The sequence below is a fragment of the Hermetia illucens genome, chromosome 3 (assembly GCF_905115235.1).
Source record: "Hermetia illucens chromosome 3, iHerIll2.2.curated.20191125, whole genome shotgun sequence".
Taxonomy (NCBI): Eukaryota; Metazoa; Arthropoda; class Insecta; order Diptera; family Stratiomyidae; genus Hermetia; species Hermetia illucens.
In genome coordinates this window covers 34767417-34781815 of record NC_051851.1, presented here as the reverse complement: position 1 = coordinate 34781815, position 14399 = coordinate 34767417, and the positions used below count along the sequence as shown (strand labels likewise).

Here is a 14399-nt window from a genome sequence, read left to right as displayed (position 1 = left end):
TAGAGAGAGACAGTTTGATTCCTAGGGAACTATATTCTGCATCAATCTATCCTGCGGTCTACTGCTTGATCCCTACGATTCTTATTGACCTCATACCATTGGCGCACAGGTAGAATAGTCAATGAGCGCATATCTGGTAGTTTCCGGGTTTGTTTTTAAAAAAGTATATTTTGTCAATGTTCATCGGTTGTCAACGAGTCTTTTAGCAAGAGAAATGCCGAAGTCAGTCAAGGAAGTCCGATATGGGGCACAGCTGTTTTAAACAACTGGCCTCAATCTACGGGGAAACGAAGGCTAAATCGCAGGTCGCACAATATCTACTATAAAACTGACAGGCATTCAAATCCACTCTATCTTTTAATCAGTGTCATTACTATTAAAAGGCAATAACAGATGAAGCCAGTTGGTGTGGAACTACCACCCCTTGATGCTTTTTGAAGTAGGAACTGAGAGGTTATAACTCCAAATTGATGGAATTTGGATCACTTTTTTGGTTAAATGTTAAGTTAAGTTCAAGGGAAATAATTTGTGAAAGAAACAGTGGACACTTTCTTTAAAAAGCAGGACAGCTAGGTGGTGGTATATGTTATACATAGCCTATGTTAGGATGAGAAGGCGGCAATCATGCATTTCATATTTAGCTGCGCGGTTTCCTCACATTTCAGACACAATATCTGGGAACGATGTTCTTCAACTAAGAATTTTCCATCTTTCTGCTTCTGGGAGATACTTTTAGATTAGTAAAAGTCTGTGAATATCGTAGACAAGCGGTCCTTCCAGCTCGCGTCTCAGGGTCGACAGTAGAAAGGAGTCATACAACTACGAGCAACACCGACCCAGTTTTAGGTCGGTCTTCAGTCTCATAAGCGAAACCAAGCCTTTTCCATTTAGATCATTTAAAGACGTCACCAAGTTTTCCTAGATGGCCGTTTTCCAATCCATTTTTGAACCTGAGGTTAAAAGAAAGAAACTTACTAACTTGAATAATACAACCCTCTCATCAATTGACACGTTCCTGGTATACTTCCTATTTTCGTGAATAAGAAGAAAAAAGAACAAAGACAACTATGGATCAGTTCCCAGATTCCAAACCAGAGAAATTATGCAACAAAGTCAACTAAATTTAAAAGTCCTCCAATTTTATCCTGCGAGCAGAAAACGGAGGCAGAAACTTTCTCGCCAGCGCTGGCCTTCAAATCGGTGGAATTTTAAACGAGTGGTTTTCTACGAACTATCCCTTGCTCGCAAATTTACTTAAAAGGTCACTTATTTTCTGGGTTCGCTACATGCCCACGTTGGGCGCCATTTAGCCTGTCGTTGTAGGAAAAGGAAACGAGGGAATACACTCGCTCTGTGCAAAGTGTAGTAGGTTACTAATGAACGCTTTTGGATGGAAGCGCCCTTGAGCAATTACGACCAGTGTGTGGAGTGGTCACCGGACTCAATCACTCCTGGAAGTAGCAGAAATTTTTGCATATAACTTGACGAGTCCTTGCCTACTTCATTTTATTCCACGGTGGCATGTAAAGCACCCATTCGCTTGCTATTCAGCGGGTGTAACAAAATTGAAATAGGTGCTCGTGAGGCGAGTGTGTGCGACTTTATTACCCAGGATAAGCGCTGAACGAGCCACTCAGTAGCTCCGTCACACGCCTCTTGCCGCAAATGAGCTCCTTGAGAAAGCAGCCCGCCACTGTTTGCGTATGACTAGTGTGTAATAATTAAGCCCCTGTTCGCGAACATGTTCCGCACTTATCCTTCGCGGCGCCATTCAGCTCCACTTTCTTTCTTCGAAACAAATTAAAAACGGCGCTTATTTGCATATGACGTATGTTGTAATATTACTAAAATCTAATTAGACTGACTGCTGTCAAAAGTTTCCTCAGTTCTTCTTCAAACTTCGACATTATCCTTCGGGTACCGTCTTCAAATCGCTGGAGCGACGACTCGAGTTTCATGAAATTATTTGTTGACGGAGTATATTCAACAATTATTTGAAATTCATTTCAAATTATAAAATGTCTAATTAAAATGATGGTGTGCGGAAGCGTTACTTCCGTGGGGTACAAAACGATATAGAGGAAACTTTTTAATTGATTGTGCTGTGACGGTTTTAGTTGGAAGCGAGAAGGATATTAAAATTCTGAGACAGTTGAGAGATAAAAGTTGAATCCTCATTCAGGACTCGTCAGGCATTTCAATGAGGTTGGGAGCGCGCGAAGGCGCAGCCCGGGCGCGGATACCGAGACACTTAAACTGTTTGCTAATACAGCGCTCAAAAGCAAATTTCTCACTTATGATTCGGATCTGGATCCGTGCTCTATTCAGATTGTCTACCTTCGCGTGTGCAATCTGTGTCTCCACGTTCATCATGCGGATTAAGACGTACGGGTGAACGCTGTCCTTGACAAATATCTTGGCTTTCAGGTGTTCTGGGGCAGACTGAGGAGCCGGGCGGCAGGCTGGGGGTCCTTGCAGACCTCGAAGCAGTGTGCATTTGCCCCGCACCCCTTCGAAATAGATACACACGTAGGCAAACAAATAGCAACCGGATTCTGTGTCACCGGAATAATGCAAGCAGAATGGAATTGTGATTTGATTCGCACTGATTTTGTGCGGGGAACAATGGCCCCTCCCTCGTCCTGGCATTTGGAATGGAATGAAAACTGACATTTTACTGTTGCACGCGCACCTAACGTACTTGAAAAAATGGGGCACGGGCATGTGGTGGTGGTGATGGGTGGCCGAGTTAATTTTCATGCAAGAATAATATAACAGGCCTAGCGGCAATAAAACGGATCGATGAGTAGACCGTGTGCTCGATTTTGTCCCTGTACAAGGGTTTTTTTTGTTTTAATTTAATAGGGGGCCCGGTAGCAAAATGACGTACAGGTGCATGTACTGCATTTTTCATATTTATTCAACTATTTGCAAATCTACTGTTTTCGCCGGATCAAATTAGTCGGGCCTAAACTATTACTAGGACGTAATACAATGGTGGATTTCATCCCAGATAATATTTGTTTACGGAATATTGCAGTCCCATTGTTCTCTCAGGTACAAGACTATCTACAACTGGTCCACTCCGCTTTTTCCCAAATTTATTCGTTCCTAAATGGATGAATTGTTTGGCTCAAATAATTTTGTATGTGTAGTCTTCATAGACCTAACGTGCTCCATTAAGAGGCTAAAAAGGGGTTATAGCCAAGAATATTGCAGTTTCATTTGCATTTCCCATAGGGGCAGAAAAGAAAGGGTTGTTCACTAAATGTTTTGTTTGTTCCATTTGCTAATTTTCGTACATTTAACCTTTATTGTTGCAGTCGGTGTTTTTATTTCCATTGCAGGTATGTATTCATTGGTTCAACCCAAACTGGCACATGGATCTTGTCTAAAGACTAATAAGTTTTCTTTGAAAATTCTCTACTTTTTGTTTCGTGCCAAGTCATCGAAATTTTGTGTTCCAAAATGCATGGGATAGTGGTTCTGGTTGACTACTGCACTCAACTTTTCAACTGAAATACACGAGGTGTCTTTAGGAATCCTTATCATAAAAGCTGTAGAAACATGCATTTTTTGACATTTTATATTCTTACCTCGAAGTGGAGCTTTGAAAGTCGTTCCCGCACTTTCTATTCCAAATAAAAAACGTCACAGTCTCAGTGTGCTGCATTTTTTAACGTTTTGTGTGAAACGCTGGCCTGGACACGGCAGCGTGTGGATTGTACAGCTCTTTCCGTAGAGGCATCTGTTTTATTAGGGTGGTCTAGCCGCCCTTCAATAAAGGTCTGCTCATTCAGAGTTTTTGCAGACCAGCCTGATATCTCTCTTGGTTTCGGGTATGATGGTCTTCTGCCCAGGGACTCCACCTATAGCCCAAAGAAGATTGCCTGGTGATTGCTATGGGTGTAGTCCGTGCTAACGAACCAGGACACACTACGTGCTAGTGCAAGGCTAACAAAAGTTAGGCCTACGATTGGGTAGTCTGCCTCTTCTTAAAGGTATTTACAACGAAGGTTGGCCAGAATTATATCCAACTATGCAAAAGCGTCTAATAGACTGCGGCCCCCTTGCATTTGTCTCTCTGCTACACCACTCACGGGCCCAAGCATTGAAGTCACCAGCAATCACCCTTGGACGACAATCCCTTGCGTACTGTGACATTCTCCCCAAGTGAGTTCTCAACTTGAGTTCAGAAGTCATCAGTTTTTCCCAAGCTGGATTTTTTTCAGTTTAAACATGAGGTCACCCTTCTGGGTCCTTGGAATCTTGCTGGCATTTACGCTTAGGCTTTCTTCATGTCGCTTTGATTGAAGTACGCGGAGAAATTCAATGGACGCTGTCCATTCAAGACACCAGCAGGTAAAACACCATGGTGGAACTTGGGTTTGACAAAATAAACGAAAATGACAAGAATGTTCCGCAATTGTACTTTGAAGTCTAATTCAATTTCTGGCTGGAATCAATTCAAAGAGGCTCAGAACGTTTTAAAGAAGAACATAAAATTGGCTAATCAATTATCATGGAGACGCTTTTGCGAAGAGACTAACAGGGAGAGCAATCTCAAAGCTGAAGCAGATCCTTGTCAAAGAAAGTAGTCAGCAGCTGGGTTATTGACGTTTAGAGAGCGGAACAAAAAGCGATGAAGAAACGCCAAACCATTTGCTTGAAGAGCACTTCCTAGGCAGCATCCAAAATCTCCCCCCAGGGTCGAAAGATGCATGTACTCCTCAACCAAGAGACTAGAATCTGCCATGGGAAGTAAATTCGTTGGAGCGAGTGAAATGGGCATTTAACTCGTTTCATAGCTACAATGGTTGCCTTGAGTCTACATATATATGCCTCGCACACACTTATATTCTAATTAACTGGTATGATGTGAAGGTAATATTTAATTCCAAATCAGGGAAACCCACCTACCCATACGACCGATCAGTTTAACTTCCTTTCCTCTAAAAGGACTGGAGAGACTAACAGATCGGTTCATAAGGAATACACATATTTTTAAGGGACCACTTCACTGTAGCCAAAAATTGAAAAGACGATAACTGAAAATGAATAGTCCTTAGGCGCATTCAAGGATATCGAAGGCGCCTTCAATTATGCTCCATTTCCTGCAATTTATGATGCACCGAGACAGCATGGAATCGATCAGATGTTAATCTGGTGGATTCTTGCTGGATTGGAGAAAAACCAATATACTAGTCGGCCAAAGGTCTATTGAGGCATAATGACTTAGGGGTTGCCCAAAGGGAGGGACTTTCTCCACCCTGTTATGGCTCCTGGTAATGGACACCTTGCTGTAGCTCCTCGCGGTGGCAAAGGACTTCGCACAAGCGTTTTCGGATGATCTAGCCGTAATAATTACCGGCAATTTTGCGGACACAGTATGTGACCGATTGAATGTAACTCTGCATGCAATCTACAGTTCCTGCCTCCGTAATGGCCTCATGGTGAACGCTAGGATGACTAGACTAGTTATGTTCACTAGGAACATTAGCTGGCACAGCTACACAACTCCCAATGTGTCAGAGGCGGAAATCCAGCTCGTGCAAATAGTCAAGTATTTAGGAGTACATTTCGACTTCACCATCACCATCATTAACGGCGCAGCAACCGGTATCCGGTCTAGACCTGATGCGAGGTCCACCAATTTGATAATCAAAAAACCTCTCCGGCATTATCGTCTATGCCATCGTCCCATCCCCATCCTATCGTCTTCTTTCATAGATATTGCCCTTATAGACTTTCCGGGTTGGATCATCCCACGTCATGTCGATTAAGTGATCGGTCAACCGTAACCTATTGAGCTGGATTTTATCCATAACGTGACGGTCATAACATTGCTCATAGATTTCGTCGTTATGTGGGCGGAATTGTCCATCCTCATGTAGAAGGCCAAAAATTCTTCGGAGAATTCTTCTCTCGAACGCGGTTAATTTTTCTTTCTGAGAACACAAGTCTCCAAAGAATACATGGGGACTGGCAAGATCATTGTCTTATACAGTAAGAGCTTTAACCCTATGGTGAGACGTTTCGAGCGGAACAGTTTTTAAAAGCTTAAATAGGCTCTGTTGGCTGACAACAACCGTGCGCGGATTTGATCACCGTAGCTGTTATCGGTTGTGATTTTCGACACTAGATAGGAAAAATTGTCATCGGTATCAAATTTGTAGTCTACTATCTTTATTCTTCCCGTTTGGCCCGTGCAGTTTGATGTTGTTGGTTGGTTGGTTTTTGGTGCCGACATTGGCACCATGTATTTTGTCTTGCTTTCATTAATGTGCAGCCCAAGATCCCGCGCCAACTGCTACCCGTTCGATCTGGATGAAGGCAGTTTATACATCTTGGGTCGTTCTTCTCATGAAGTCGATATCATCAGCATAGGTCATTAGTTGAGTGGACTTAAAGAGGATCGTACCCCTCGCATTTAGCTCAGGTGGGAGCACCTTATCCAGGAGCAGTACCAGAAATTTTGTTTTAGTGCTGTAGGACTAAGATAGGTAAGACCTGGGGACTTTCACTACAACAGATTCTTTGGATATATAAATCCATAAGAAAACCCATTTTGATGTTTGTAGTCATCGTCTGGTGGATGAAACTAAACTAAACTAAAGCGTCCATCTGGGAATTCCTTTCATGCCTGCTGATCATATGGTTTGCAGATTTATTTTTGAAAAGAAGACATGCTCTGTCGTAATCAGCAAAAGAGAAGAATGGTCGATAAATGGCAACTGATCTCAGTCATGGAGGGCGGATCGGGGGCAGGGGTGTTCTCGGGAAATCCGTTTATGAAACTATCCTGACCCCTCGGAAGAATGACGCCCATATTCCAGGCGGAGATATATGCCATTTCATCAGCAGCAGGAGAATCTTTGCGACAAAAATGGGGCGAGGTCGCATCATTCGAATCTATGCCGCCAGTCGGGCAAGATTATCAGTTACCACCATTTATTACTGAAACTTGGCCAACCAACCAAACATTTGTGATGTGGGTGCCAGGGAACTCAGTTCGGGAGTAATGAGGAAGCTGATAGGTTGTCTTTCCAAGGGCTTGGATCCATAATGGTGGAGTCAGAGCCCGCTTTTGGCATCCGGCTTTCCACTGTAAAGTCAACTCTGAAGGGTAAAATTACAAGGATTCACACAGCCGAGTGGAGAAATTTGAACTCTTACCGACAGGCGAAAATCTAGAGCGGACTGCTAGAAAGGCATCTTGTTATCCCTTAAGAAGTGGGACTTGAAAACTCTAGTAGGGCTTTTAATGGGGCACTGCTGCTTAAAGTACAATATGGATGGGTGCTGGTTTCTGCTTTATGTGACTTTTGTTAGAAGAAGGAGAAGGCAGCTCTGTCCTTTATATGCAGCTGCCCGGCTTCTTCAAATTTCAAATGAAGATATCTTTTCAGCGAAGAATCTGCGTACTCTCTGCCTCTGGAGAAAGTTCTCAAATTTGTAAAAGCCTGCGAACTCCACAAATGGGAAGCCATTGCATAGGCTATTTCCGGGGATGTTGCAATGGACCTAACAAAGCCCTGAGTGCTTGGAGTTGCGGCTTCCTCACGTCACTGGGATACTCTTGTCTGAATAACCTGCCTGAGCCTATTTACGGACCATGAACGTGTTGGTCAGAGGACGAAAGTGGCAGTAGATAGGTTACATGCCTGCAATAGAATCCTTTTTTCCAGGATGGTTGACGAGTATGTCACCCTAGAACTACTTGGTGCAAAACAGTGGCGGAAGAGGCAAGCTTTTCGGAATGTCAGATGGGATAGGGGAGGAGAAAATACCAGGAATCGACAGCGCTGGTATATAGGTGTGGTTGACACATTTTGCACCACATTTCTTAAAGGAAGTCTCTCGAATAAAGTAATATGGACGCTCCATAAAAAAAAGTGGTGATAGACGATTTCCGTTTTTTTTGCTATTCTCTCTGTTTCGTGTGTTACTTTAAGTTATACGAATTTAAGGTTTGTACGTGGCCGGATATGAATAGCTCTCATAAATAATAACATGGATCGGGGGCAGAGCAGCTTACATTCAATATCCCAATATTGCCGAGGATGTAAGGATGTACTTGACGTGAAAATGTTCTATTCTCTCCAGAATTGACATTGAAATATATAACAAATGAATAATCAATGCTGAATTGTTCTAAGAAATTGACACGATGCTTGTATCAATTGAGGGTGTTTTTCTTACAAATAAAAGCTTCTAACAAGATAATTTTCGTGACTGCACATTGGAAAACGTATGGGCAAACAACTGGTTTATTATTTTATTATTTATGAAGCGGTGCTGGATGCACAGAAAGACGACATAGTTCTATCTGCAAAAGCATTCATGAAATCTTACATCAAAGTACTCCATGGCCAGTTGCTTTACCCACTACAGGTATATTACTGGGAAATTCTCGGAAAATTATTGGAAATAATTGTACCGGAATAATTTCATCACCTCCGGAACTAAGTTCTTCATGTTGTGTACAACTCATCCTTTCGTTCGATAGTTCAACAGCGTTGCTTATGGAGGCAAAAATTCCGATCATCCCGTTTTCCTGCTACCCTTCGGCGAGTAGCCCGAAGACGATGCACTTATTCACAAGCTGGATTAACAGTGTGGAAATTTATATCCTATACTAGTGATTGTCGCAAATAATTAAGGAAGTGGTGAATTAACAGAAATGAATAATAGTGAAGTAAAAGCAGGAAAAGTCAAAATTGGGACCATAAGGGCAGGTTGTAGATAATGGAACCTATAGAAACATTCACAGAGGTAACTGATGACTGTACTGATAGTGACCGTACTCTCTGTTTTCCTTATAGTATATTGCCCCCATTATCACATTGAAAAGACAACCTTTAGGTCGTTACATAAACCAATTCTTCCGTGGTAGAAACTGTCATCAGATATGCGATACCAAGTGTTGAAGTCTTGCTCAATTTTCCCCCTTCGTTGACTCGAGTTATCCCTTTGCATCTCTGTACTTTCGATAACGTAACGAAGCAAATTATCGGTTTTGTACCTGATTCAGTTGCACTTCTGCATATTTAGGGCATCGACCTATTTGAGGTTGCATCCCTCTAAAATTGTCTCAACTTTACAGTGATGGGTGTTTTTTTTTTTTGTAATTTCTCTGGGTATGTCCGGTTAGAGTCTCTTTGATGAAGATGACATCGCTCTTCCCGAAACTACATATGTTATCATCACTAAAAGCGTGAATTTGCAACCCTAAATGTTCATAGGCCCACTGACTTTCATTTAGCGATGGATGCCTGTGGTGGTGCCTGATTAAATCTGGTGCCAAACTATTTCATTTGAAAGTGTTCTCAATCATTATTTGCTGTTCGTTCAGTCGAAACTCAGTTGCTATCAAAGACCTATGGTAATACATTGTTAGCTCATTGCCTAGATTCCAATCTAGATATCCGTTCCCAATTTGATTTACATACGACGTTATATGTACCTTGGAGAGGATTTTCGGTGATTTGAATGTGGCACATTCTATACCTACGTGGAATGGAGCCCGTGCTCGCTTTGGAAAATATCTTCTTTTCAGGATACTCTCGTGAATTGATTTGCCTTTTTAGAAATATCAGAAAATATTGAACTTGCATTAGTGACTGTATGAACGGCTCAGGTGAATCACTAAAATATAAATACAAAGGACATAAGTAGTTCTCTTGGACTTTTGATGGTTTGTCAAATGGTTTATCCATTCCGTAACATCCATAGGAAGCCAACATCAAAAACAAACCAACCCAATGGGACATGATGAGATTACGAGTGCAGGAGAGATAAAAAGAAATACTCCTTCTATGGCTGCGAAACAGTTTACGAGCTCTGTGCCCACTCGGTCCTTATTTCGGAATGCAACGTTATTCTTAGTCCTGTGACTGTGACTATGATTACCACCGCTGGTTTTCGTAGTTCAGTCATTCGTCCTGGTATTTACTTTGGCGATGTGAAAATGAGAAAAATATTTCATTCTCCTCTGGAAGTAGCAGGTTGTAAACGACCAGGAGATTTATATTTCTCCCTGCTGAAAAGTGATTTGCATGCTTGCTCTTGCTCAGAACAGTCCGTTTGTTAGTTTATCTCACTAGAAACCGTAGCATTGAATTAGATACAAAGCATTCTCTTATTTGACTTATTCAACAATAAGATGAAACAACGCGTTCCCGAATCTACTTGAGCCAATATTTATTGTTATATTGCTGATTATTTGTTGAAGGAAAACATTGAGCCACTAGTTAACTAAAAGGACACTTCATAGTCAATACAATCAAACATGATGAATGTTGATTGGTGGACAATTTCAATAAACATTCTTACATAATATTTCATTAATTCTGGAAATTCAGAATTTTCTTGCTCTTCCTTTCGGCTAACGTTTCAGATTTGCGCTTGGATAACATGAATTTTTACAAGGTTGAAAACAATATAATGAGGCTTGACTCATTATCAGCAACTTTTAAAACTAAAATTCAAAATACATTCCTTCTTTATACCTAAAAAAGTTTCTAATACCTGAAAAAGCCTTTAAGTTGAACCTGAACGATAATGAAAGGTTTGGGAGAAATACTATTATTCTTAACAAAAATATATTAGGTCAAAATTGTGCTTGAATTTACTACACCTTGGGGCATCGTAAAATTCACTAGCACGTTGAAATTAATAGTTTGACTTACAAAAGAGATATATACTACCAAATATTCTTGTTTCCATTAAAACTGCTGGAAAACAATTCTAAAGCCAAAGTTAAGCGTCCGTGGAAGTAGTTGGGACTTGGATGGGGGACCATTTAAAATTCATTACCTTTCTTTTAGCTAATTAACACCGACTAGAACAAAGTAAAGGTGTGCAAGTTAAAGTAATAGATAAACTTACTGCTCTCTTAGATTCTCTCTCTACCATAATTGTCAACTTCTAAATGATCTTCATCAACGGTGCCACAACTGGTATCCGGTATAGGGCTGCCTTATTTAGGAACTAAAAACACATTGGTTTTGCGCTGAGGTCCACCAATTCGATATCCCTAAAAGCTGTTTAGCATCCTGGCCTACGCCATCGTTCCATCTCAGCAGGGTCTGCTCATCTTCTTTTTCTACCATAGATATTGCCCTTATAAGCTTTACGGGCTGGATCATCCTCATCCACAGGGATTAACAACCCGCCCACCATAACCTATTGAGCTGGATTCTATCCACAAACAGACGGTCATGGTATCGCTCATAGATTTCGTCGTTATGTAAACTTCGAAATCTTACATCTTCATGTAGGGGACCAAAAATTCTTCTGAGGATTCTTCTCTCGAACGTCGCAAAGAGTTCGCAATTTTTCTTGCTAAAAACTTAAGCTTCCGAGGAATACATGAGGACTGGCAAGATCATTGTCTCGTACAGTAAGAGCTATGACCCTATGGTGAGACGTCTCGAGCGAAACAATTTTTGTAAGCTAGGGCAGGAAATAGACACTGTTGGCTGCCAAAAACCAGGCACGGATTTCATCGTCGTAGCTGTTATCGGTTGCGATTTATTCTTCCCGTTTGACCAGTGTGGTTTAATGTTGTTGGTTGGTGGGTTTTTGATGCTAACGTTGCCACCATATATTTCGTCTTGTCTTCATTAGCGTGCAGACCGAGATATCGCGCCGCCTGCTCGATCTGAATGAAAGCATTTTGGATGTCGCGGGTGGTTCTTCCCATGATGTCGATGTCGTCAGCATACGCCAGTACTTGGGTAAACTTAAAAAGGACTGTGCTTCTCGCATTTTCCTCAGCAACACGGATCACTTTTTTTTATGTGTGGGACAGATAATGCCTTGTTGCCAGCCGTCGAGTACGAAGTACTTTTCTGCACCGTCCGGCTGAAGTTTCCGCTAAGGTTCGGGAATTCTGAAAAGCATGTATAGAAAGTCACTCCAGACGTGTTTAGAATGCAACATTCGTGAGGAACCAGCATTCAACGAATCTCGACAGAACGTCCAGGCAGCACAGTTTTTGGTGACGGAAGTAAGAGAGTATTGGGCTAGCACACTCGCCCAGCAAGCTGAGCATGCTGAGTGGATCACCGCCGAAGGCATCTGCCATGCCACAACGGTTGGCATGAAGTTACCAGTATACATAGTCGGTTGGCACTTAGCGTAAATTAGGTGATTATTCGGCCGGAGAAATTTCTACCTTTCCCCACTGTTAAGCTGACACACCCCATGTACTTAGATGACGCAAAGCTGTATGCTTGTACTGCTGATCATTTTAGAAGTCTGTTGCGAATAGTAGACATGTTCAGCCGTGAGGTTCGGATGGGTTTTTGGATTAAACAAGTGTCACCGCGTCGAAACCGCTAATCGTGGGGTGGTTCGACATGTAGGCGCAACGATGACCAGGAACACTGCTTCGCCTACTACAGCTGTTTCCACACAATCTCTGGCGACCTATTCAGCAGGTTCGTGTGGAGAGCAGACGAACTGGACTGAAGAAATGTTCCTCTTCATTAAATGCTCCTGCTACGAAATAAGGTATAATATCTTATCGCTCCTTGTTACTCTAGAGATTTGTCAAGTGTTTCTTGCAATTCGCGCCCATGACTGTGCAGCGAGTTGCATACCAGAACCGCTATAATTCATCGTGACACAATCCCGATTATCATCAGGGAGTGTGTTCAACTTGAGGTGGTCGTGGAAACTGATGACCGAGAATCGTTGGAGCAGAGACTGCGGCATCGACAACACCACGCCGCACTGCAGCCAAAACGAAGTTCGGCGAGCCATAAACAGCTTGAAGAACTCAAGGGATCTTGGTCTGGATCGGGTGCAGAATTGTGGTCGGTTGGCATACAGCATAGACCAGGTCATTTCCAACCTTCCTCTCTGCTTTATTACCAAGAAGGACACGGTGCAAAGTTCCGCAGACACAAGAACTAATACTTGTTTACCAACCCTCAATAAATTCATAATATCAATTATTAGTAGAAGGGCCAATGGGCACCTGGAGATCAACAACATTCTGTCCGAGGAGCAGAAGGGCTGACTTGTCTGACTCATTATCGACTCGGTAGTTAGGGGACAAGCAACAAGAGGCCAAAGAAATCTCTTTAGTTGCTATATCGATTATGCCGAGGCTTTTGCCGTGGAGCAAATGAATGTGGCTTGTGGCATCAGAGGCAGGGACGTAGTTTACGTGGTGGCACAATATGATCGCCAAGCTGCTTATTTTTGTAGCGGAGACCAGGCGGATCCCTTGCAGGCGGCTGTTTGTGAGCCAGATTGCGGGGTGATTAATTTGGAAGATCGATCTTTCAATCCTCTATGTGGGATGAAGTTAGACCAAGAGCGCATCGATGAATAGAAGTTGAAGGCAATGCATGGTAAACACAGAATTGTCTCTGACAGCCATTTGTCGATCTGCATCTGTCGAACAGATGGTTGTGTGCTTTGGAGCTCTTTGCTGAGAAGAAGAGATTTATGTGTGCCATTCAGGATGACGTGGTCGCCACTGGAGCTTATAAGAAACTCATAATGAAAGAACGGGTTGAGAGCGATCAGTGTAGAATGTGTGGTTCCTCGTTAGAGACGCTGGACCATCTCGTTTCTGGGTGTATTGTTATGGCGTTTGTGTAATTCACGAACAGGCATGACGATGCTGGCACACATCTATCAAAACCTTATATACAAGCATGAGCTGATCATGGAAACATGTTCGGTTTATCGATATGAGCCGCAGACAGTACTCGATAGTTCTGCTTGCATCATGTATTGGGACGTAAGTTTTTACTGATCGCCATATAATACACAACAAGCCTGACGTGTAGTTAGTTGACAAGACCGGTTACTCTGCGTATTTATGTTGCTAATCCCCATAATAGCAACATTGAACGAAAATACGTGGAGAAGAAGGTGCTCGTAGTTCACTTTCTTCTCCACTGGCTCGAAAAAGCAAAAAAAAATGGCACTTCCAGAAAGTGATTGTAGTTTTCAGAATATTTTCGGTTGCGTATATTGTACCCATATCTTTCACGGCTTCTCTAAATGTCGTGGGAGCCTCACACAGTTTGTTTCAAATCATATAGAAATACACTCTTTTGAATATGTGCTTGGTGTTGCGGGAAGTTCTTGACGGACCCTTTCATTAGTCTACGACTTGCTACCACCATCAGAGCCCCTTCATAATTTAAGTAGGTGCGATCATACGGGCTTGAATGCTTGGCATTTAGTACTAGTATTAGGTAAATTCCGGTATCTGCCGGGATTGTCGTAACTCGGAGAATGAAATAAGGTATTATAATTACTGAGTATGGCTTCTTTGGTTTGAGGTAAATAAAAATAGAAGTAATCCAGATCCGAATTAGGTAAGTGGTCACCAAGGTTAAGACATGTTGGGAATAGTTAATACTTGGATA

General features: G+C 42.2%; 1 protein-coding gene across 6 annotated transcripts in view; it reads left to right on the top strand.

The window, feature by feature from the left end:
• The window catches only part of LOC119652430, a 425085-nt gene that overhangs the window by 190162 nt on the left and 220524 nt on the right, over window positions 1-14399 (top strand). The window lies entirely within an intron of this gene.